Source organism: Triturus cristatus, chromosome 1_2 (genome assembly GCF_964204655.1).
Source record: "Triturus cristatus chromosome 1_2, aTriCri1.1, whole genome shotgun sequence".
Taxonomy (NCBI): Eukaryota; Metazoa; Chordata; class Amphibia; order Caudata; family Salamandridae; genus Triturus; species Triturus cristatus.
In genome coordinates this window covers 603,003,551-603,030,561 of record NC_140580.1, presented here as the reverse complement: position 1 = coordinate 603,030,561, position 27,011 = coordinate 603,003,551, and the positions used below count along the sequence as shown (strand labels likewise).

At 44.0% G+C, this 27,011-nt stretch overlaps 1 long non-coding RNA gene across 1 annotated transcript in view; it reads left to right on the top strand.

Moving 5' to 3' along the window:
• LOC146867713 (uncharacterized) overlaps positions 1-26,774 on the top strand; it is a 71,863-nt gene extending 45,089 nt beyond the window's left edge. The window contains exons 2-4 of the long non-coding RNA XR_014966127.1: positions 14,120-14,214; positions 26,473-26,588; positions 26,692-26,774. This is a non-coding gene — a long non-coding RNA (uncharacterized LOC146867713). The remainder of the gene's footprint in view (positions 1-14,119; positions 14,215-26,472; positions 26,589-26,691) is intronic.
• Positions 26,775-27,011: the final 237 nt, after the last annotated feature.

The following is a 27,011-nucleotide window of genomic DNA, read 5'->3' as shown; positions in this document are numbered from 1 at the left end:
CCCCCAACAAAGCACCGGGACCAGATGGGACACCTCCAGACCTGTATAGAAGCAATATAGACCTGTGGGCCCCTATTTTAACAAGGGTCCTAAATGCGGCGATTAGGTTTGGTCTACCACGCTCCTGGTCCACCGCCCTAATAGTACCTATCTTCAAGAAAGGGAGCCGAGAAGACCCGAAATGCTACAGGCTGATTTCTCTAATCGACGTCTCAGCGAAAATTATGGGACGGGTGATATTGCACAGGCTAACAAACTGGACAGAGGAACATTGCACTTTAGTGGACACCCAGTATGGTTTCAGAGGGGGGAGGTCAACAAGCGACCAGTGCCTGAATCTGTATTTGTTAACAGCTAAATACACCAAAGCCTCCACTGGAACCGTTTTCATGGGGTTCATGGATTTGGCAGCTGCTTTTGACAATGTCAATAGAACTAAACTCTGGGCCATGATGTTTAACCTGGGTATGGAGGCGGAGTTGATTAACATTCTAAAGGAACTCCATTGGAATACTACGGCTAAAGTACGTTTCACCTCGGATCGGGGCTGCACGGATGCTTTCCCCTGCACAGGAGGAGTAAGACAAGGATGCATCCTTGCTCCTTTTCTTTTCTCGCTATACATAAATGGCCTGGAACGACACCTCATCTCTCTAGCCGCAGATTGTCCAAGAGTAGGATCACGACAAATACCTGTCCTTTTGTACGCGGACGACGCGGTCCTGCTGGCCCGCACACCAAGGAGTCTACAAATCTTGGTGAATGGGTTTGTTGAATTCATGGCTGACCTAGATCTGGCAGTGAACTTGAAAAAATCATTTGTCTTGGTAGCAGGGAAAAAACCAGCTAAGAAACCACTGTTCAAGATAGGGCCACATGTCCTGGAAACGGTAAATACTTTCCCTTACCTGGGCCTGCTCCTGGACTCTAACATGTACTTTAAGCCTTTGGTAGACGAACATTGTTCAAAACTTACATCATCCAATGGGGCAATTTTAAGCTTTGCACACAGACTGGGTCGGTGGAGCCCGGAACAGATCATGACACTCTATGGGTCCATCACTAAGTCAAAGGCCCTATACGGGGCAGAGGTGTGGGGATTTACGGATGTGACTAAATTGCAAATCGAAGAAGACCAGTTCCTCCGCCGAATTCTCAGAATCCCAAAATCCACCCCTGCGGACATTGCTCATCTTGAACTGGGGATGGGCTATATCTCTGACGAGGTAAAGATCAGACCAATTACTATGTGGACAAGTGTATGGACCAACCCAGAGGCGGAATTAACCAGGGAAATTGTTAAAGACTGTTTGCTAAGGGAAAACGCACTTGAAATTCCATGGTTGAAATATGTTAAAAATACCTTGAAAAGTATTCATCAGACACATTTGTTCTTGGATCATACGCAGATTACAACCATGTCTAAACTCATAGTAAAGAAACTGTTACTGGAAAACTTTGCAAGGGCTAGACTCAAAGTGGGACAACTTAAGAGAACAGTAACTGCACATGGCTTGGTAGCAAACAGGGCAGGCATGGAACCATATTTGTTTTTAATGCACAACCAACAGGACAGATTTTTAATGTGCCGTTTTAGGCTCAATCTTTTACCTAACATTTTAGCTTACCCCGCGGGGTTCACCACAACGATTGAGCAGAAGGGTGCCTGCGGCTGCGACAATAAGTCTCCGCAGGACACCCTTCATTTTGTACTTTTATGTCCATTTTATCAATTTCCAAGGCGCCGCTTCCTGGTCCAAATACTGAAAAACCAGAAAATACGCCAAGCAAAAGCAGCCCTGTTGTTTTTACAAAAAGCAAATGATATGTATACTCTCTATGCTATCTCAAATTTCCTAAAAGTTACTGTTAGACTTAGGAATACAAGGAACTAATATAATCGTATTTACATGTCCTTTCTGCCCCTGACCCACAAATCATGTCCCTAGTAAATGTTTTTAATCCTTCTCTTTTTAAATTGTTGAAGTTCAGGAATGAAATGTGATAAATTGTATTTTTATGATGATTTTTAATTATCGAAATAAAAACGAACTGAACTGAACTAATTTGGAATGGTTTTAGTAAACTTGTGTATCCAAAATTACATTATTGTCCCTTAATCTTATTTGGTTTAGGGTGAGAATACTTAATTGTACTTTCTTAAAGTCCAACACATTTCCCAATGGGTCTAACCTTGAAAATGAACTTTAAATCTGAATTCCCAAGGTGCACCATTTTCCCCAATGTGGCTACGGTTGGAGAAAGAATGTTACATTCCACCTCCCAAAAGTGCAACACTTTCAACAACATGGCTACGGGCCTTATTAAGACTACGGCGGTCCATCGGACTGCCGTAGCCCAGGTGCAACTGGGGCAGTCAAACTGCATTGGTACCACCACAACCGCCAGGGATCAGAGATTCCTGGCGGTGTTGTGGCAGTCTTGCGACCGCAATATGCTTGGCAGGGCCGCTGCAGCACAACCAAGCATATTACTAGTTTCCTCCTTGCCACGGTTTTCATGGTGGTGAGCCCACCATGAAAAGTGTGTCAGAGAGGAAACAGGGCCACATGATGCCTCTGAGTCAGGTGTGCATGCAGGGGGGCGATGGTGTACCCCCCTGTCTGCATAAAACCCCAGTTCCTGCAGGGCATAGACTTGACAGTCCATGCCCTGCAGGAACCTGCAATCGTTTTCCCATTATGGTGCCTTGCTAAGCACAGCTGTGGCCCAGCCACCGCAGGACCGCCCAACCTGGAATCCTGTTAGAATCTGGTGGGCAGTCTCATTATAAATTTATTGGTGTGGGAGTTGGGTACTGGAAAATGGTGGCCTGGTCCCACATGACCAAACTCATAATAAGGCCCTAAGTTTGAAGTGGGAATAATATATAGAACCTCCCCAAAGTCCAACACTTTGCACATTGTGATTAAGTTTGGAGCAGGAATTGTAAATAAGTTCTACCCCAGAGTGTAACGCTTTCCTCAATGTGGCTAAGGGGCTGAATGCGACTTTGGCAGTCCGAATGGCGCAAAACCCCCTGTGCAACGCCACCGCAATGCATGCGCAAGTCCATCAGCCATATTACGAGTTTCGCATGCAGATCTGCCACCTTCAGCTCGGCCGTTCAGCCAATGGTCTAGCACCGGCCACACATTGGGAAACATGTCTTCGGTTCACTGCCGGGCACCGCCTGCACCGCAAGCCTGACTGCAGAGCGCATTATGAGTACAAAAAGGCATCGGTGGTCCGGTAGTGGCGCAAAACAATAGACGGTCCTTCGCCATCTTCCAATGCCTACGTTATAAGCAACAAATCACAACACGATTCCAATTTTAGAACCAATGTTCATTGGCAAGTTTTAACACCTTATTCACATGAAGCAACATAACAAATTAACATGTTTTTAGACCAGCCCATAAAACAGCTTCAAAATGCAGACCACAATTCCTTTTGAAGATCAGTGAGGAGCAGTGGGGGAGGAAAGGAGCTGACGTGGCATTGATGGTAGTTCCCTGTACTCAGTGGCTCTTGGCGTCTTGGGCTTCTCCTGCTCGTGGCCTCGTGCTCCCTGCTCTCGGAGCTCCTGGTACCCAGTGGCTCAGCATTAGTCCCTGCCTGCCCGCACCTCTCCAAGCTCAACTCTGCCCAAAATCCACATATCACAACAACAACTCATTTTTGCCAATTAGTTGAGCACCACTGTTAACCTTGAGACAACAACAATTTAGTAGAACAATTAAGGCCAGTTTCAGGTTTGCACACAGGTTATGCCATAAGCCAGTAACAGAATTATTAGAAATCTAGAAGAGCAAATGTATTCCTGTAGGATCTTAAGGAGCGGGCGTTTGGGGCTATAGTAATCTGGACACCCTCAGACGTACTAAAAATGGCTTTTCCAGTAGATTATTGTCAGTACCCAAGAGCACAGCAACCTTCAATTGCTATTAAGGGTTAAGTCTAACCTACTCAGAGAATGCCATTGGCTCCACTCCATTGATTCTATAGATTAATTGCTGGAGAAAAACGGTTCTACTTTTCCGTATTCACCGAAAAAAGTAGTAAAGTTAGACTTTTGGTCCAAGTTTACCTTTGTGAATCAGGCCCTATGATTGTATGTTATGTCTTAAACTTTTATGGTTCTTTGCACTGAACAAAGATTTTTGACTGACCGAGTCATACTGTCTTCATTTGATTTTTGGAAAGTCAATAGATTTGGTGGCCAGAATAGAAGCATTCACTTTGAAATTGTAAATTTTTAACATGTAGAAGCTCTATTGTTTCATTTGGGAAATCAAACACAATTTTTTAATGTTGTTTTGGCTCTGTTTGGATGGTGTTGTCGCCCTAAAAGGAAAATCATGTAAAATCCTCTCTTCCGGTGTCGCCTTCTGGGAGATCTGTGATGTATGCTCAGAAATACGGAGGGGGATATTCACAAGGATGTATCTCCGATTTAACGGCACTTTAGCGCAGCCAACGTCGTGATAAATTTACCTCCCCATTCACAAGCCGTTGCAAACAGCCCACATCACCAGTTTACCCGCGATAGCAGCCGCAAAAAACATCGCCACCGATGACCCCCGCAACTATCGCTAATGAGATGCAGAGTAGACGTTACCGTGCCAAAAGCAGCGGCAACACCACTCCACAACATTCACAACGACCAGACAGAACTGCGATAAGAACACAAAACAGGCGATAAGGCACGTTAGCAGCAGGAAAATAACACCTTCTCTGACCTGGTGCAAAGTCGGACCACAGCCTGCACCACAAAAGGGAGCACAGCCCACAGCCACATCGGAAGGGCAACAGATGCACCCGGGCAAATGAACATGCAGCCAGGAGGGCCAAAAGGGCAACAACACCTGCCGCCTCCACCCCCAGGACCCCCTCTCCCCGGCACCCCCTCGACAAAAAACATGCCACATCAGCTACACCTAAACACGTCCAAAATAATCAGCTTGATGTCGCAAAATCACAACTGGTGACATGCATGTGTCGTCACAAAAATAAGCATCACACATTCACTTTCGAAGCAACAAATGAAACTTTATTAACATGAACACTGAAATGAAATGAAGACACATGGCGGCTACCCGCGGGACAATTCGTAGGTCACTGTCTGCAAGACAAAAATAATGATGAGAAGGTGTGTACTGTGCACATCAAAGGTCAGAGAGAGAGAGAAGGAGAGAAAGAGGAAGAGAGGGAGGGAGAGAGATAAGAAGAGAGGGGGTGAGTGAGAGAGAAAAGAAGAGAGGGGGAGAGAGAGAAGAAGAGATGGGGAGAGAGAGAAAGAGAGAAGAATAGAGGGGCAGAGAGAGAGTGCCGCCCCTGCCCACCAAGCCACACTGCTCACCTGCTGCCACCGGTGTGTCTCCAAGCACTTGCCGGTATGTATAGCAGTAAACCAGGTCACACATCTGAGACAGACCCGTCATCTGAAACAGAGTCCAGATACACGGTTGGCACAGTATTTGCGAATAAACATGTAGGAAACTATACTAAACATGGTAGACTAATTAATAAATAAAAGTGCATTTCATAGTCACAATGACCAAACAAGACCCAAAAAGGTGAAATTCTGTATTTTCATTTATTAATGCAAATCTATATTCTTGTGCATATATATACAATTTATCTGTGATCTTTTCTCATCGCCCTATATGTAGCTACATCTCCTTTTACTTTTTCCTTTTCATTAAATTATTTATTGTGTTTGTCACATCAGTTGTGCATATATTTACACATTTGTGATTCTTTACATATCATGTATCTATACATTCACAATCGACATAGGGAGGAAAACAAGAAAAACAGGAAAAACAAGAATCATTGACGCATTATCTGTCCCATTTGGTCAATTATTCGCAGTATATTTGATCTCATTTTTTGAACATGGCTAAACTTAATCATACTACGTGCGTTTCGGCGTTCTGCCTTCCTCAGGTAGCCATGATGTCTTAACTCCTTGTTAAAGAGAGCCTCGTATCTGATTAAGTGGAAGAGCAATTGATCCACAATTTATCACGGGAGGTGAAGCGAAAAAAGGTCAACATATGCTGGGTATCCAATATGTCCCAAAGCAAATTGTTTACGGGTGACTCGTTTGAAAAACTTGACAAATTAATGTATTTAGGGAACTGGATGCGCCATATATATATATTAGGCGTAGCGACAGAATCTCATATATAGTCTAGGTCAAGTGTTAGTAGAATAATGGAAACGGAGACGCTGATGTAATGGAATTCTGTTTCGTTATGCGTCCTCACCGATCGTCCATAGTACTGGTTTTAGATTCACACGCCCCGTGACCAGAGTTCAAAGCAAAGCACGGTTGGCACAGTACACACAATTGCACAAGACAACATCACCTGCCCGCCATTGCACCACCAGGCAGAGGCACCCCAGCCTCTTCCACCACCTATCGGAGCATGCCTGCCATGCACACCCAGGCAGAAGCACCCCAGCCCCTCCAGCCTCCCATCGGAGCATGCCCGCCCATGTCCACCCAGGCCTCACTGCTCACCTTCCGCCACCGGCGTGTAGACAGGAGGTCACACCATGTGCCGCTGCAAGCCACAAGCCCGGGGCCTGCGGACATGGCACCCTCGACACAATGCAGCCCCGCTCCGCAGGCTACCAGTTCTCACATTTGGTGCTGGGTCTTGATTACTCCATGGCATAGGACATACCACTGCACCCGGCATCATCGTAGGCTGCACACCAGCTCAGCCTAATGGGTGCCACTAACTCTGGGAACCCGGAAGTGATGTCACGTGGCGGTAGGCCCGTGCTGCGCGCTGGCTCTGGCCTACACTGCGGTCCAGCAGGGCACACACAACCTGAGCTGTCCAGGCCGCCACGATGGGGCCTCATCGCAGGCTGCACACCCGCTCAGCAGCTTAAGGTGCCACTGACTCAGTGCACCCAAAGTCACCGTCCCGTGGCGGGGTGCGTGTGCCGGCCGCAATGCTCCAGGTGCCACTAACCCTGTGCAACGCCAGTCAGCACCATGTGGTGGTAGGCCCATGCCGGCCGCAAGGCCTCGGGTACCACTAACCCTGTGCGCAACAACTCATGTAGCCTTTATGATTGAGAACCGTGGAGCATCCGTCATCTAGTCAAGTCAACACCGGCAGAGGGAAATGTGACGTCGTCGGTCCCTTATGTTGGCGGAGACACATGGCCTGTGTCGCCTGTGCCGGATGGGTGTGGTGTGCGTGCAAACCTGCCCTCAGGGAGTGGCTGTGACATGCGGACATCTAGACCCGTAACCTGCACACCACCAGCGTGTACGGCTGCGACGAGTAGCAATGAGGGCCCCCCCTTGGAGCGTAAGCGGAGTGGTCTGGCCTGTTGTATGCCGGACCAGCACAGGGCCTGCAAAAATAACTTGTGGGCTCTGGGTATGGTACAGTCCATGTCCGGACATGGAAGTGACTGATGCGTGTGTCCCTGTTGTAGTGTTCACGGGACCTGGTACACAATATGCAATGTGGCAACCTCTGACTGGCATCCCACAGGATGAGCATCATTGATGCAAGAGAAATCACTGTCCCTACATTCATCCACACATTCATACATGAATGATGAAAGACATGACACAGCAGTGTGTCACTGGATATTTGTTGCACATCCGGTGCAGTTCTGAAGCTGGAGCGGTACAGGGCAATGCCGAGCACACTACACAATATGGGCCTGTGGAGGGCCAGCCAGAGTCCATCCGGGGATGACAAGTACTGTGGAAGAGGAAGGGTACTGTCCGCAGTCTGGTTGCCATGTCATTGGTCATCAAACAGGATATGGCAGTCCATGTCGCTGTCCAAGGTGAGTGCATCGGAGTGTAGCGGGGGTCAGTGGATGGTCAAGAGGCCATGTGTGGCACCAAGCAGAAACAGGCCAGGTGGCGGAAATGAATGCTAGTGCCTCCTGATCACAAACCCATCGTGTCCTCGTCCCCGAATGTGTGCTCTGCCCCACCTGTGGGTGTTGCAGTACCGGCTGAAGAACTGTGTGCCAGAGTGGATAAGTCTGCCGCAGTGTGAGGCAATGGCACACCAGGGGGCGGAGATGTGGATGATGAGGGGGCAGCAGCATTCATCTGCGCCACGCCTTTTGGCAGCAATGCCATGATGATGATCTGCAGGGCATGGTAGATCCCAGCTACATTTCGCTGATATACACCGGTGGCTGCCATCTTTTCCGCCTCCATCCGCACCATGTCCTCCATGAGCATGTGTGCTGGTATTGCTGGTGCCCCTCTGAGCGGACAGGTGTTCTTCTCTCCATGTCAGGACTCCAGTGATGTCAGTCAGGGCTCGTTGATGACCATGGAGTGGGCCTAGACACCCATGGATGGCGTCCAGTTTGGTGGCCATGAGGTCGAACCCCACCCACACCTGCTCAGCCATCTCCCTCTGTGCCTCCAGCACACGGCGTTGGAATGCTGTGTGTTGTTCCTGGGGGAATTGGGAGACTGCTGGGCCGTGGGTGCCTCCTGCTGGGTGGTTTGGGTGGTGGGTGGGGTCTCCTCGATGCAGCTGGTCACCCTGATCCTGGAGGTGAGTCGCTGATGATGTCAATGATGTTTAGGAGGGTTTGTGCGTCGATGCTGGGCTTGTCCTTGTCGTCATCAATGAAGAGTGGCTGGGACTGCTCTGCAAGGGTGTTGACGGTGGCCCTGTAATGTGAAGGGGCGATGGTGTGTTGAAATGTGTTCACATATATGTAGCCGCATGGTACATGTTGACACACAGACAGCATGGCATTGTACATTGTGAGACAGTCTATAGATCTGGGCGATGACCCAGAGTCACTGAGGGTGTGCACTGTGCTCTGCTTGATTGTGCATGTGTGCCAATGTGGCCATCTCCACCTGTCCCCCCAGTACCTGGTGGTCACTCACCCTGTTGTGGTTGTGTTGTGTCCTGTCGAGCAGTGTCCGCTCCCCCAACTCCAGCCACAGTATCCACACTGATGTCTGTCGACACCAGCTCCTCCATGTCATCCAGCATGAGCTGTGGTGCTGGGCCCACACCTCCAGTCTGCATTTCTGCCTTCTGGTTAGCTCCGGGTTTCTCCTTGGTCTTTCTCTTGATGTCATTACATCGCCTCTTGACCCCATCCATTGTCCTCTTGTGCTCTCCGACGGCATTCACCTTGTCCATGATGTCCCGCCATATTCCAGTTTTGGTGCCCAATGACACATTGGAGGTGACGAAGAATTGTTGATGGTGTTCCATCACCTCCATGACAATGATCCTGTTCGCCTGCGGACTGAACTTCGTCTTCCTCTTCTTCTTGTCCTTGCCCTTCCCTGTCCCCGAGGTCCTGGGCTGGTCGTCCGGGGTGCTTGTGGTGTTGCACTCGTCCTCTGCGCCTGCTCCGGCTGCCTCCATGGTGCTTGGGTGTTGGTTAGTTTGTGTTTGGGTGTTTTTTTCTTCTTTTATGGTGATTTTTCCCACCTGCCAGGTGTGTGTTGCAGGCCTGGCACTGCTTATCGCTGATTTCCTCATCGCGCTGTGGCCCATCGCAGGTTTTTTTGTGTTGTGGTTTGTGTTTTTATCTCCATCGAGGTGGTTGTATCGTGGACATTGTCCGCGGTATAGGCAGACTATCGCATGGTACCGCCTTGTTGTGAATTCCACGTTGTCACAGAGTTATTTTTCTGCGATGGGCAGCGATGTTGAGAGTTGCGTTAAGCTACTCTTGCGGTAGTTTTCACACGTTCTTGTGAATATACTCCTGAGTTTTTAGAAATCAATAACCTCATTTTCAAATTGACAGTGGGGAAGCATTACATTGGAAATGTAACAAATAAATGTATGCAAGTATATGGTAACTGTTTATTGGAAACCAAGCTGAAAGGCAGCATAGGATTGCATGCGGTCAAAGGCATACATACAGTCAACGAGTGATTGGAGGGAAATCTGGGTTCTGAGACAGAAATTGGTCTGGTTCTATGTAGTGATGTATTGTTCTGCAAAGATATGTGTCTTCAATTCTTTCCTAAATTGTAGCAGGATTGAGACAATCTTGATGAATAGAGGATGTCCTTTGAAGTCATGGATACGTAAATGGAGAAGGCCGTGTGCTTTATTTTGTTTGCTTTCCTGGCTCTAGTCTTCTTGTCTTGCTTGCTTGCTGCAAATTGCTGGCAGCGCCTTCTGCGCTTTCCCTGTAACTAAACTTATCCGCGTTACAAAAGATGCGTATCTAGTGAATATGCAATGATTACTGCAGACCTTCAAATTGTAAGTGTCCCGAGGAAGCTCATTTGCTGTTAAATAATTATTGGCAACATTTATTATACTCATAGTACTGTTGATTGTTTTTTATTTAGTGCAGTTTTACTTAGTTCTTTCCATTGAGAGTGAGTTCACTAATTTAAGGAAATGTGATTTGATTCACCTTCCTTCTCGATACGAAATGCTCTTTGAATACGTTTCAGAAAGAAACTGGATCACATCATTCTTCAGCTGTTTGTAAAAGTATTTTGCCCGGTAGCTTTCTGCATGGAACATACTTGGAAATAACAATCATTTTTCCCTCTGAGTCTAAATCTTAAGTGCTGCCTTATGGCTGAATTGCTTTTTTATATGGCTGGCCCAGGGCACTAGATAGCATTTAAAAGGAAATGTTCGTCTTTCTTCTCACACGCAGTAATCTTTTCTTTTCATCAATGAGGGTGAGAAATAGTACAGCCAGAATGAGGAGGTTGAAAGTTCAAACCACGATCGCTTCCTTTATTCATCTATAGGCGTGTGACATAATGACGTAATTCATTGTGGAAGGATGCATTGCTAATGTCATGCAATTTGGACAAGGTGCCCAGTCTTCTTGGAATTTGACATCTAGTGTGCACTTGCTTAACAAAAAAATCTCGGCCAAAGTACCAGGGCTCGTATAATGATGTCTGTCCTCCAGGCTTTCATCTCCTGGGCACTAAACATAGCACATCAAGCCTACATCCCTTCTTTGATCTTTATTTCGCATTACTCTTCATCTCGATGTGTAAGGTCCTCCAGTAATCACCTCCTGTTAGTCCATTACTACCTTAAGACAAGGAGGCAGCGAGCGGGTCACTATTCTCGAATATTTTATATGTCGCTTGGAAGAACTTTCTGTTTGGCATTAGACTTACTCTCCATTTCTTTCTTTATTCGAAGATGTTAAAAAAAGGATATTCTCCCTCTTCCCCTGTAATCTGACTTTAGTATCCTTCCATCTGTTATTTGGTGTTACAGCGCCAGGACACCATGTAGCTGGTTAGCAGTGTGCTATAGAAAACAAACAGATGAATAAATGAATGAATGAATAAATAAATAATTAAATAAGATTGTGTGACCACATAATGCAGAAAACAATTTAGCACATGGGTCTACACTGGCCTCAAACACTGCACTTTCTTGGATTATATCAATATTTTTCATAACACTATAAGGTTTGTTATGTGCTATGGATAATACTGAAAACCTAGAACAAGTCAGAGGGTGTGCAACAAATAGTAAAATTGTACCAATCTTCAAAATTAATGGCTGAGAATGACCTACACATCTCGTTCTTCTTACCCTCAAACACAAAGTTTAGGCACTGCCTGCTTACTTCAACATTCCCTGTCTAAGCCTATTTCATGTCTATAACTGCTCAAGGCACTCTGGGACTGATTCAAAGTTTGGCAGAGGAGTTGCTCCATCTCAAACATGATTGATATCCTGTCCGTCTTACTTCAAGTGCCATAGGATGTAATGCACATATAATAAGTTGGACGGGATAGCTGTCCCATTTGTGATGGAGTAACCTGAATCAGGCCTTCTGTCTTCTACTCTTAAACCTACCTTCCAATCCACACACTCAATGTTTTTCTTTTGTGTCAGTTGTCTATTGGGCTCCCGTTTTAGCCGTGTACACTGAGTTGCTGCCTATTCATGCTTTGGGCAGGCATTTTGTCACCTTTGCCATGCTCTCTTGGCTTTCTGCAGACAAAAGGTTGATACTGGTGTAGTGTGCTTGGGTTCAACTTCATAATTGCTTGCAGCGCCACACTGAGAGATAGTGCACAGGCTCGCAAGTATATTGTGGAATCCTGGTCTTTCTCTCCTACATGCCTCTAAATTCCTGCCTCCAGAGGTTGGTCCACCAGTAAGGTTTATAAATATCATTGGGCTTTATTTAGCAGATGGTGCCAGACTAATAGGTTTTCTTCTGTCATCTGTTTAACTGAATTTTTTTTTAAAAAATTGCAGGAGGGTTTTTATAAAAATCAGTCTAGTTCTACCAAGAGAATTTAGGCTACTGTATCATGTTGTGCCTTGTATCAATTTGTTTAATGGTAATGAATTGTTAAAGTCTTAATTTTTCATACAAATTTAAGTTGAAGAAATTGTGCCTGACACTAGAAAATGCATTTAACTGTGTCTTATCTGTAGAAGAGAAACAGAAAACATAGAAATGCTTCTTTAAAATGTGATAAATAAATAATGTAGCTTTAAACAATAGGAGAAGATGCTTTCTTGAACATGTAAAAATAAATGTGCAGCTTAATTAAGAAGTAGACTCTCATATCTAATGTGAGTCTATGAGTAGGTCTGAAAATATTTTTCGACTTCTGCTTCACATTTAAAAAAAATGCCTTTTAGAACTACTGATCTAATCCTCTGACTATAAAATTGTTCATCACTTTAAAATGTGCTACTCAAAGAGAAATGAATTTCTTTCTTTTCTCACACCATATGAGTTTCTCATCTCACTAAACAATGTATTATGTTGTATTTTATAATGAATAGATTATTGGTAATGTTGAGCTTATTGAAGATATTGTTTTGCATGGTCTCATCAAGACTTAGTGATAGAAATGTTTCATTGCTTTAGGCCAGTCCTTTGTCCATAAAATGGGGTACTGACAATAACTAACAGAAGAGGTCTGCAAAGGATCTCATGAGAAACCTTCCCTCATGTATCTAGTGCAAGACATATTAGAAACCTTTAGATAACTGCTCACCGGCTTGAATGTTTACCATGCGAAATGAGAGGAGAGATTACAGACCATCTGAAGACCTGTTTCCATTGGACAAACCATGCTGAATGTTGCACATGTTTTATGTTTTCATATATATTTGTTCCTAGTTAGGGAGGCTACACCATTATTTCTTTCCATGCTGTCTTACCCTCAATTCTTTATGCATTATTTTTCCCTTATTCTTGCCCAGATTGCTGTCTGCTACTGCCAACAGCGATTTCCTTTTACCCTGATCTTTATGTGGAGAGACTTTCCCCCACAGTTGATCATAGCTACTGCTGTGTCCCTTTTTCCTTGATTTAATTAACAGTTGTTACTGCAACTTGTTGGGGAACTCAGCTGAGTTTCTGGAACTGCTCTTTATCAGGATTTTATTCTTTCACTAACTAAAAGGTCTGGAATCTTGCTCATTTTCCAAAGAGAACTCTTAATGGGTTCTTATTTAGGTTAGGACTCTTAGAACTAAGTTAGGGACTATTTCCTTTATGGAACACAATGTCTATATTATGAAGATTTTAATGAAACCTTTTCTTGATATTTCTGGAATTTGACTAATCTGGGTAAAAACTGCAGAAACAATGCTAATCTTTTAATGAGAAATAAAGCTTCAAAACGTTTCCAACCCTTTCAACATTGACAGAATATTAAGTTACTGAAAGTTGATGATTGTACTTGAAATTATATTTATTACAGCTCCATTTTGCCATCACAGTCAAGATCCATTGGCCTGAAGATGGAGGAATGCCAAAAATAGGAGGCCTCTGTTGTAAGTGCTTTAGGTTTGCACTAGTCAGCAATAGGCCCTCCCAACTTTTGGGTGCTAACAAGATCAAGTATTTGGAATATGTTTCCTTAAAGGGTTCTTCCTGAAAGTGCATCTTCTCGTAGCTATTACTACTGGTATGATGTGGCAGTTAGGTTCTAGTCTTTGTCATCACCCATATTTAAAGATATATGAAGACTGGATTGTTTTGCGGTTGGATCCAGGTTTTATTCATAAGCTTAATTCAACTTTCAGAGAGAGCATAACGTTGTTCTTCCAGTTTTGTGCCTGAATCCTGACTCATTTTCTGCTTGTATGTTATGTTTTTGCAGATCTGCAAAATACAGGCAATCAGACATCCTGTTTATTAACTCTGGTACCATAAGAAGGGGTTGCAGATCTTCCAAGGAAACTTTGAGTTGGTAGGGTAAGTCTGTAATCTCTTTACCCGACCAGAAATCAGTAAATGAATTTCCAAGTCTCTCCCTACCACAAGAGTGACTTTTCATGGGTAGGATGGGCTGGTGTGTCTATTGTTGAGATTGGTAGAGCTGCAGCTTGTGCTACCCCTTCCACCTTTGTTTCAGAGTATAGTTTGTATGCATCTCAGGATTATTATTTTTTGTGGTTCAAGAATTCTTTGAAAGGCAGCTATCTAATTAGTTTTTGTTAAGCCATAATGTTTGGTTAACATGATTTTTATTGCTTGTTTGGAGTGTTTCAAATTAAAGATTTTGCAGCAGAACGTCTGTCTAAGGTTGTGATATGTCTTCTTTTGAAGGTTTATTCTGCAGATCGTAATGAAGGCATACCTCTTAGGTTAATCCTCAATTAGTAAGGAATAGGACGAGAAAGGAGATGAGGATGCAATATTTGCTTCACTTACCGGTAATCTTCATTACTCTTTTTTTCTTCCTCAGACCTGCATTTACATCTCTTCCTTCCTATTAACCTTCATCAAAGATCTGCTGGAAGAGCTTCTATAAAGAACGGGAAGTGTAAGTGGTAGGAACTAAGTTTAAAGGGAAAGGGACATGACACCCTGGGCATTACCAGACATGGGCAAAAGGCTTGAGTAGGGAGCGGTGTAGTAAATAGACAGACCCTAACTTCAAATAGGAAGTAATGGAATGAGGAAGAAATAATCTGAGTAATGAAGATGACCACATTACGGGGTAAGTAATCAATACATCACAAAAATTGAAAATCATTATCAAACCCATAAGCCAAAAAAAACGGAATAAGAAATGTTTCACCTTTTTGATACCTGTCAAAAAACCTTGTTTACATATGTTAAAGTTAATATTTTTGTGACAAGGATTACCTATGCAAAAAGGGCATGTGGATGTGTTGTTTCCAAGGAATCTATCAGAAATTGATCAAAACAATGGTATATTTCCTGCTACTGGAGACATCCCCCAAACATCCTGGGTATTTGCATAGCAATCTTTTTAGGTCAAACAGAGAATATGTAAAATGTATTGTTGATGTTTTGTGTGTTGATACTTCTATTGGGCAAGTGTTTTGAAATATTAGCCATTGCATTAATTTTGCTAAAAATTAATTTGTCTTCTTGGTTTTCTCTCTATTGACACAAATGCCACACTTTTAAAATGTGTTCATTCTGAACCTAAACATTTAATGGGTAACTTACAGCCCTTATTTCAAATGTTACACTGTGTAAGGTTTCATCCATAACATTGCAAGTTTCTATTTTTTTACATTTCCTTGTATATTCCTTGGCTGAATGTCAGCGCCCAGGACTGAAAGCAAATTCCAGATTTGAAATAACATACACATCTGAAGAAGGAAGGGAGACAGTTCATATTTTATTGAGCCTTCAATACAAGGAAATGCTGGTTCCTGTAATGGTTTGAGTTGCCACCTTGAAGTGTCGCCTATGTTCATGCCTTAGGGTATGGAGAAATTGATGTTGTATCCTAATACATCAAAACCTTTGTTAATCTCGCAAACCATGAGTGGGGCAGTCATTGTTCAGGTTGTTTCATGAAACAAATTATTTCATTCACATATAATAAAACATTTGTGTGTGCAATTTGTTTGTAGGCCTAGGATGGATGGATTGTTCTGTTCACATCCAAAAATTGGTTCTATTGATAAAGTGAACAGTCGGGGTGACAGAGGGTACGCCTGTCTGGAACCTCAAGACAAGATCATTTTAGGGAGTAGTCTACTCTTTAAGAAAATGTTGCTTTTTGGGCATTGGTAAGTTGCTAGTATAAATGTTTTTGTATTTGGACTGATGACCGCTTTATCCAATAGTTTGGCAAGGGAATTCCATTAAATGCTGTCAAAAGCCTTTTGGGGATCAAGGGTAAAAAGGTTCAAGAATGTGTTTATTCAACAATGTTTATTACATTGACCACTAGCCTAATATTATCCCATGTCTGCCTTTGTTTGACAAACCCAGCTTTACACAGTGAGACCATATTGGAACATATGGGATTCAGGCATGCCACTACAATCCTAGTGAAAACCTTTGCATCAAGGTTCAGTAGCACTCTGGTAAGACAGGAATTGCAAGACTTGCTGTCTTTGTCCGGTTTGACCCATAATGTCAACACCGATTCTGTCATTGTATCAGCAAAGGTGCTTGTCTGCAAAATTAAACATTTTATTCAAAGGACTAACAATATAATACCATGGGTACCCTCAGTGCACAACTGCCCCCACCCCCCAGAGGGGACCCGTAATGAGCCCACCAAAGCCAGCCTTTCCATGGCAGTTCTGACGCCAGCATTGTGATCGGGTGGGCAGTGCCTGCTAGGCACAGCCACCATATCCCCAGTGGCCTGTGGCAGAAGCGTGGCAGGTGCTCTATGCGTCCGCCACACTTGTGGCACGATTCACCCCATCATCCTAATATGGCGGGGGGAAATGGGAGCCAAATGGCGGAGGGATCGCCACAACTGGCACGGCGGTGGCGGTCTCTCCGCCATCGCAATGAGCCGCACAAAATGATTGTATGTAATTACGAGCTAGTTGCTTCCTAATTTCATTTTCCAGTAGCTGGCCAGCTACCTTTCAACGTTCGTTATGTTTGTGATGAAGAAATAGCATGATGAGACCTGATTCACAGATTAACACTTGTTACAGTTCTTCTCTGGTTTTGTTTAGATTTCTGTTACTAGTGGGGAGTAGTCTAATTTGTCTTTTGCTTCCATTTTAATGTGAGATTCAAGGTCTGTTTTTTCCTTTTGTTAAGGCATAAGAAGGAGAACTTTCACTGTATAATTTCACCATGGATTGACGATTTCTCCGAGTCCAGTGCTAGCTCCCAGGTTTCTTCATTTTCTGCGTTTTCCTGAAAACAATTCTCTAGTGTTTTATTCATAGGTCTTGTAATTCTTTTTCATAGAGTTGCCAGATAAAGCGTTGTACGGATCTATTGGATTATTATCCAATCTTAATATGATTGGTTTGTGGTGAGATACAGCCTCTATGCCTCTTTGTACATCAAGGATTGAAATAGCCAGATCTGCATAGGCCAAGGACACGTTCATTCACGAATAGGACTTGTGAACCACTGTAACACTTTAAGTTGCCTGCGGAAAGTGTCTGTAACTATTGCCCATGGCAAATTGAACATATATATGCAATTTCTATCCACACCCCCTTCAACTCATGATCTTGACATATATCATATGATCACATACATACACATTATATGACGAAGGCAATGTGAAGTACTGTTCTGGCTAATACAAACCAGGTGACACATATTAACTAGGGCAATGGGGAAGAAAGATGGGTTGCACAATGTTTTGTGATATTGGATGGAACTCTGCTTCACACAAGACATAATTATGTAAAGCATTACAAACTGCCACTGTACTGCCAATACCACAGGCTGAAGTGTGTTGCATTACAACAAAGCTATGGGAGTTGTATTCCTGCTGAAGGGATACAACTCCCAGATCAAATCCCAGATCAAGAATGAACAATAAAAAACAAAGAAATGTGGGTGAGAAGATTGATTCCTTGAAATACCAGTAAATGAAGAATCTCCTTCTGGTTTGGTATTTTGGTAGGCGTTCTATTAAGGAAAGTTTACAGGAGACATAAATATTGTCTACAGTCTCAAATTATGCATATAACTATGTTATAATCTGAAACTGGGTTCATGTCGGAACACATGAAAAATGTGAGTAAGGTTAGCTGCAAAATTACTGAATTGTGAGTAGTCAGTCAGTCAGTCAAGTTATTCTGATAATCAAATATCCATAAAAGAAAAACCACATTAAGAACACATAAAATCATATTAAAGTATAAAATATGAAATTAAACACAATTAATCACACACAAAACTGACATATAAAAGCACTACAGTTTCAACGGGGCAGTCTTGCCAGGCAAAGAATAAAACACAATTAATTACACACAAAGGTAAAAAGCATTCTATGGAAGCATGTATAATCACTGCAATAACAACAGGGACATTTTAATCAGAAAGCAAGGCACGCTGGGCCCGAAAAGGCGCTTCAATAAAAGAGCCTACATATAAGTTTGTCTCATCATCTGACAATTGTAAGAGAAAACTGAATGCCACCTTAAAAGCCCTAATATTGTGTTTTTTAATGACCGGAATGAAAAGTGCTTCGTATATCTTAAATACAAATTTAATAAAAGTATGAGTGCTGCATGGACTGACCAGAACTCCCATCACAGGGGCAAGGACACACATCAAGGTTCATTTGAAAACCCAGGGAGAAACATAATAAATATTTTAATGTGCCAGCCCCAAACAGAACCACAACAAGCTACCTTCCCAGCGTCCACTTGCTGTAAAGAGGCAGCTGGTTGGAAGGCTAACTACAGCCTGTTTAAATAAGATGTCACTGTTGACTTTCCCCCATCCTTGTGTAATCTTGTGGTACGCTCAAAATGAAACAGGGTTAGCTGCACAGGTTTCTTATTTACATTCACAATATTTTCTGTGTCTATGAAGACACGCAGTAAACCAATCTTTCGAAAAACAGACTCCACAGCTGCTAGCCATGGAATTTGTGAGTAAATTAAATTACATCTGCATAATGCACTGATGGATTACTGGGTCAAAATCTGATAGTGCAAACCACACTTAAATAATGCAAACTGAAAGCATGAAGCATGAAGGGTTTGAAAGCCATGATTAATGTCTTGCAAAAGTCTCACTGTCTGAGAAAGGTCTTATTTTCACAGGCATTAAGCTAAGGTCCTTAGCAGACAGAGCTGTGCAACTCTTGCATGTGGGCCACCAAGGGGTTGATAAGACAACAACAAAGATTGGGGAAAGAATGGTTCCCAAAAGTAAATGAAATGGTCCAAGAAGAAATTGCCCAGTGTATAACGTGCCAAGAGCAGGGCAAGAGGACCCTTTCTCATGAACAAATACAGCCAGGAAACTCAGCAGTGATTTCCACAGCATCTTGGGTTGGCACCAGCTACTCTCCATGATGGATGCTTGTTGATTCAGTGCCCCCCGAAATGTTTAAAGTATGTCTACTCAAAGATCTACACAGGGAATGAAAAGGATCAGTGGTTCCCTATTCCAAGAGAGAATATCCCAGCAATGTTTAAAACAGTGTTCTGAAACATCAACACATCATTTCTGGAAAACCACAAGCAAATGGGTGGGGGGAATAGTTAATTCGGGCTTTAATATCGACTTTGCATTATGGAGGTAGAGACAATGGACATTGAGTGGGGCATAATCAGGTTTGTAAGAGATTAGCAAATAAAACTCTTAAATGAACAGCTTAAACATTCATGGCAGTACTTGGTGACTGAGTGGTGTCTACATCATACCAAGAGATGGGGCAGGAACACCTGGCTGTCCAGACAAGTAAGAGAGAAAAGAAGGAGTTAAAATAAAGCGTAATCTGGGCAAAAGGCAGAGGAATAGATGTTTGTCATCTATTATAGTATAAGGCTTATGTCAACACCCAAGAGCCGATGTCAAAATGTCCCTTGAACCCTGATCTTTAAATGGTATACAGAATAAGCAGCTTGGTGGCTGCCATGTGAGGAACTTTTTCTGATGCTAGAAACATGTCTTTTGTGCAATAGAGAAGACTAGCCACAACCAGGGGAGAGGTAAGATGGAATCTCCTGAAATCAAGATATATAGAAGTCAGGAGACGATTGACGCTGATTTGCTCCTGACAGGATCCACAGCAACAAGATCCGCACCGGGGACTGCATCTAAGATCGAGTGAGCTGATGAAGGTTCCCCGAGCTGCAAACTGTGAAGATCTGCACCTGGATAGCAATTCCATCTATGGAGCTGACAGGGTAGAGGATGTCTCCAGAATCAGCCAAGCATCCATGGAATCACAGGAAACCTTTGGACGTGTTGTTCAGTTTTACTTCGAAGGAATGTTATGTCCATAGGGCAACGTTAAGCTGGGCTCTACCAAATGCACCTATAGAACACATCAGGCAGCCGCTATATTGAGGAGCAGATCTGCGCTAATAAAAGAAGGTCCCAGTGCTTTGAGTGCAGGAGGAGGGCAATCCACTCCATAACCAGAACTAGACCGAGAACTGTGAGTGGTGTTTATTGGTCCATGAGCTTTATTTTACCCCATTCTTCCATCCCCCCTTCATTGGTGACTTAGCTTATGTAAATCAAGAACCAGGAAAGTCTCACATGTGGATGTGCAATCAGAACTTTGACCATGATATTTAGATAAATATTACATTGTATATTCCATATGTTGCTGTGAAGTTAAGGAAGGTGGGTGCTTCCAAAGGAGAGCGTTCATATTGATACCTATCTCTTCCTCTCTCATTCTTTTTTCTCTTTTATGTATTTCGCTCTATTTTACTTCTTATTTTCTGTAAAGACGTATACCCAATCTGTCTCTATATAACTATTTTGTTTTACCATAGTAGTCAAATTTGCCAAGACCTGGGCTACATACAAGAAGCCGAAAGAGGAAATGAATGATTAAATGAATGAATCACTGAATAACAGTGTCATCCTGCTCCTCATACTTTGCTCCTGCTTTTAGTACTAATCCATTCGACTGGACAATGTCGTGCATTTTGATCCACTGTGTTACTGCTCTTCCCTCAATGCTACACCTACCTTCAGGTAGTTATATCAGAATGTTGCCACCGTCAATTATTGACTGGCTTCTGTATCAAGATGGGGAGAGGATGTAGCCCTACGGCTAGAGCTGTCGACCTCGCAGCCGTTGAACTGGGTTCGAGTCTCGGTAGGGAAACTCAACATCCTGCGATTCGGGGCAAATCACTTAATCTCCCCGCGCCTAACAAAAATGATCGAGTCCATCTATAACAAAACTGGTGCTCATGTAAAGCGCTCTGATATCTTCGGGTCGAGTTCGCGCTATTTAAAACAAAAACAACAAGGTACAATGGGGCATATTATCAAGCATGGAGTTAAAATGGGCTTGATAATATGCACTTGAGAATTCCAATAGAAGCCCATATTGTCACCAAAACATGGGCTTCTATGGGAATTCTCAAGGGCATATTATCAAGCCCATTATCGCCGCTTTAGCGGCAGTTTTCTGCCGCTAAAGTAGCGATAATGTTAACTCTGTTTCTTGATAATATGCCCCAAAGATCTCTAAATTGAGAGGGAATACGTTTCCTTGACCAACAATAGCTATTGCTCCTTGGTACCGATGAATTATCTTATCCTATCATGTCTCGTCACCCATTGTTCAAAGATTCATTCTACCCTTGTATTAAACGTATTTGGGGGCATATTATCAAGAACGGTGTTAAAATTATCACCGCTTTAGCGGCAGGAAACTGCCGCTAAAGCGGCGATAATGGGCTTTATAATATGCCCTTGAGAATTCCAATAGAAGCCCATGTTCTGGTGTGACACCAGAACATGGGCTTCTATTGGAATTCTCTACGGCATATTATCAAGCCCATTATCGCCGCATTAGCGGCAGTTTCCTACCGCTAAAGCGGCGATAATATGCCCCTTCGAGCGCTCTTCAACCTTAACTGCCCTGGTATCACAATGACAGATGCGAATAACAGCCGCCACAGTAGTAGAACATGTGATTTACTTTTTGTTGGAATTCGCAATGTACATTGCTCTGAAACTCGGAAGCTTTGAGTTCGTGCTCAATTCCTTCTCTCAATTCGATATGCCTCGCTTTTTCTCACAATATGCAGTATAAAGCGCCCTGAAACCAGCATGAGTGCTGAACGCGCTATACAGATGAAAGCATACATTAGTGAATAAGAGGTCCTCTTTGGGTCAACACACACAACTCATCGTCTTTGCTGGGTTACATACGTATCTGAACTGATGGAACAAGTGTTAGCCTTACATCTTTTCATAATACGGAATTGTTAAACTGACATCGCTGCATGCATATTCAACAGATTTCTTTCTTTAATTTCGAAACATAAAAATGGTTGTGAATTCAGCTGTGGTACCGCTGTCATTTTGCCACGTTTTAGCCATTACAGTTATCGTTCGTGAATAATTACTCAGTTTAGAGGAGCGCTCAGGTTTGGGAGGTGCGTATTTCCCTTTATAATGCATGAATGGCCATGCTTTTTATTACATTGTAAAAGCTATAGTGCATATTCTGTCAGTAAAACATGAAAAGACTTACAGGAAATAGTCAGCGCAGAGCCAAAATCCAGGGACATTGTGTTCAGCAAAATACTTAAATGCTGGAAAATGTCTGCAGTTCCCCCAACATGTTGGAAAGGTATTTTACGGGCACCAGAAAACTTCAGGTTTATTTCATTCTTTTAAAGTTGCCAGCTAAGTTTAAAACTGAGGAAACACTTGCATGCTCCTATTTCTGTTCCATTTTATCATAATGAAAAATATTCCAATATCTGGATAAAAATACCTCACTCAATGTTAATGTTTAGAAGCTGGTTCATACCTCATATATTGTCCGGAACGCACTCACGCTCTCTTTATCTATTCGTGCACCGGCTTTATGCGTAAGCGTTATATCCATCCCTCCTTTTAGCTTCAGTGCAGCTACAATCACAGTAAGAGGACAACTGTAGTCCCTATTGTGCCGGGGCCCTAGGCACACATGGTTACAATAATGGACACAGACACACTGTGGTAGGGTACTGTAACTGGTCACGAGCATGTGCACCCGGGCCCTTTTATTAAGAGGCTCACGTCACTCATGACGCCTGTGATGGATGGGTGTCAGGTGCATGGGTGTCCAGCCCTTGAGGGAGTGGCTGGAATGACCAGTGCCTGCTGCCAGGGCCATGTATTGATGCTGTGTGTCTGTCAGTTGCCGTAGGACCTGGGGGTCCGCCTGTGCAATATTCCGTCTCTCAAGGGTAAGGATCTGGGTTTCTAGATTAGTTAACTCTTCCTGATCTTTTCTCCTTTCCCACGCTACTCTGTTTTGCGCCCTGTCCCGCAGAGTTGTTTTATAAGCTTCTCAGAGGACTACCCCTGATGACACGGATCCTACGTTTTTGTCAAAGAAGATTTTTGCGTCTGCTCTAATGCCCTTTAGCACTGTCTGATTCTGCAAGTCACGTGCAGACAGTCTCCAGCCCTTTTGTCTTGTCCGAATCCAGTCTTCCACCTGTACATACAGAGGGGAGTGATCCGACAAACCCTGGGCCATGTATTCCGCCTCATGTATAGTCTGCATGTCACCCTTCGGGAGAAACACATAGTCCAACCTCGAGTAGACCCTATGCGCACGCGAGTAGTAGGAGTAGCTCCATGCCCCTGGATGTAAGTGCCTCCAGACATCTACAAGCTCAATGTCTCAGCAAGATGTGCCAGTTGTGTAGTGGGGTATGTTTGCATATGGTCCCCTGTGCGGTCAGTGGGTGTGTGCATAACGTCATTAAACCCCCCCCCCGATAATATGTAAAGAGTGTGGCATCTCTAAAAGGATTTCTGTAATCTTGTTGAACGTCCTAGGTTGCAGTTTTGGCGGGGCATAAACTGAAAGGATAGTAACAGTCCTTCTGCCCCATGTCCCTGTCACCCCAACAAATGTGCCCTGGGGGTCTATCCATGTGCATGCCACACAGAAGGGGGGTGACTTCTTAATCAAAATTGCTACCTCTCTGGAGCCGGAGGTATACCCCGCATGGGCCAGGACGGTGTACACCCCTCTCGCCATGAATCCACATTTTGTGCCTTTAAGATGAGTTTCCTGTAGCATCACTACGTCTGGGTGAGTACGTTTTCTAAAGCACATCACCAGCCCTCTTTTGATTTTATCCCCACGGCCGTTAACGTTCCAGGTCAAGGCAGTGAAGGCTTCATTCTCGGTACTGCCCATGGTTGGCTATGGTACATTTGTGTCGTGCATGTGTATATAGAGTACAACAGAGCCCAGGTTTGAAAGTATACCTTGTTATGTGTTTCCTGCAAACCTCACGACTGAACCGTAACTGAAACTTAACTGTCAGCAGGAACTTCTCATGACAGTGATACCCAAACCCGCCCTTCCCCCTCCCCACCTCCCCTCCTAGTTTCACAGCTACACCCAGAGTGATACTTCCGGGGTGGTGATTAAGGGTAGTAGAGGTCTGTCGCCCACCCAAACCCAAAACTTATGTTACAAATCCAAACACTTGTCACACATTAAACAAACTAAGAAAAACAGAAAGAAAAAGCGTGCCCAGAAAGCGGAAAGAAAAGAGTGGAGAGGGGAAAGAAATAAAAGAATTAAAGTCTTAGGCCTCTTTCGGCCTGTCACCTTCTCTTGATCGCGATGCTTCAGTCACTGTGCAGGTCTGAGTGGTGTTATTGGGGGGTGGCAAGTCTCGAACTCGGCCTCATCATTCTAGTTCAACGGCAAGTCTCTGAGGCCCTTGTTCAGGAATTCGAATCGGGAGCTTCTCCCCATGTCTCAGGTTTCTCTGTCTCTGCGTCTTGTTCCATTGCTACTATTGCAGTAAGTAAGGGGTGTTGCGGTGTGTCGTCTTCTTCTTCTCCGGACGTGCTCTCTAGTGTCTGTCTCCGTGCAGGGTTCCCGCCGTCCAAGGACAGGAGTGTTGTGCGGGTTCTCCGCCCGGTGTCGGTCAAGCGATTGTGTACCTCTCTTCTGTGGGCGGCTACTGCCTCTCGTAACATACGGCGTTGCCCCTTGTATGCGCGCCCTCTGATGTCCATGAGACCTCTGCACTCTCTGGAAACCAATTGCTGTGGAATCTTTCTCCCTTTGTGTTCCATTAGCTCGTGGGGAATCTTCCGTCCTCCTCAGAACAGGATGCTCTTCTAACCATTGCCAGGCTTCCTCCGACATTTAGAAGAAGTGGGTCTTCCCCATATACAGTACTTTCAATTTTGCAGGAAACAAAAGCATGTACTAGATTTTGTGCTCTCTGAGCTTTGCCTTCCCGGAGTCATAGATGCGTCGCTGTCGTTGCACTTCCCTCCTGTAATCTGGGAAGATCATTATGCGGGCATTTTCATGTTTGATATCACCAAATTTCCTTGCCTCTCCTAAGATCACGTCCCTATCGAGGAAGTTCAGGAAGCACGCTATGATGGGTCTCGGTTGCGCACCAGGAAGGGTTCTTGTCATCAACGCTCTGTGCACTCTTTCTATCATGAAGCAGGTTGAAAATGTATCCATCGAAAGGTTCACCGCAGCCAGGAGTAGAGGAAGTCCAGTGTATTCGATCCTTCACTGCCCTCTCTAAATCCCACAAGCGTAGGTTGCTATGCCTTGCTCTGTTTTTCGCATCATTGACAAGCCACTGGAGGTCTTTGTTCGATGCTTGAAGGTCGGCCATCCCTTTGCGAAGGTCCTGTAGCGTGTCTTCTGCCTCTCCCAGCCAGGTTTCCGATTCCGTGACTCTGTCATCCAAGTTGCGGAGGTCCAGTCGCAGTATTGTCACCTCCATGCCCACTGCTCCTATTTTCCCCTCTAAAGCCAGCCTGGAGGCTTGAATTGCCTGAAGGAGAGTATCAGTGTCCGAGCGACTAGGTGGCTGGTCCTCCGGAGGTGGGGTGATCATTTTGGTGTAGCGATCTATCTTCCCCTGCCAGGGTGGCTTTGGGTCTTTGTCTTTACCCATTGTGGCGGTCGTCGAGCGGTGGTCTGCAGAGGTAATCATGGGGGGGGGGGGGCAAGAGCGTATCTTCTCTTCACAAAGGCGGTCCCTCCCTCTCCTGCACCCCGCCAAGTCTGTTGCTGTTGTCCTGCGGGGGGTCAGGGCCTCAGTATAAGAATTGCAAAGCTCCCTAGCAGGGACCGTGGAGAGTCAGGTATGGCGCCCAAAGTCCGTCCCCTTCTCAATCGCCACCAGTCAATGCAGGGTCTACTGGTTCTCTAGTATGACTGTTAAGGGGACCATCTACAGGGTAATGGTTAATTGTGCGAGAACACTTCACTGAGTTCATATGCGTCCCAGAAGCCAGGAGGGCCCCTGCAGTACCTCCTCCAGGATGGACCAGCCAGTCCCCAGACAGAGTCCAACAAGCCCGGGGAGCAGACAAGGGGAGTGTGGGCCAAGCTCGCCTCTAGGGTAGTCCCCATTTCCAGACACAATTTATCATTGTGCCTTCACCAGTATGACTTGGTATACAAGGCACTACAGTTTCCAGATTTAAATTTTTTTAGTTATGATTATTATCATATATGAGCTACTGGTTTTTGTATCACATATGAAAACTACTACCCAGGGCGGTCCTAATTTAAATATGTTTATTGGTTTACTTTTCTTTTAGTCTGAAATGATTAAAAGAATCGACCTACTCCCAAAAACAGAAACGTTGCTATTCTCTATCTGCTTTCACTGAATTTGGAGTTACCCTTCAACATTTGTCGCATCCCAACTTGCCAGGCAAGTAGCTTTCGTCTATTTTTAAATATGCAAATTATGTCAACTCTCTTACTTTAGCCACCAATAGATGTGTGTTTCTTTCTATTTATATCGTCCTATTTAGGACGCTGATAGTTTGGACTTTTCCAGTATCGATCCTGCGATGTCCTTACTAAGATATTGATGTACTTTAGGATTTAATTTAGGTGAGTGTTTAATTCATTACTATTCAGACCCCCCCCACCTTTTTTTCATCTTCTGTTTTTGCTTCTGTTTTGATGTTATCTCTACAGTTGTCACATGGCCCCCAGGAGGGTCACTGCTATTTGTTTCCTGTTCCTTTATATTTATTTCATGAGTGAGAAGTGGCATGAAATGTGCAGTTGCTTTTAATTATTCCTTCTTGACAATTCATGTTGTATTTTCTAAAAACAAATATTTTTG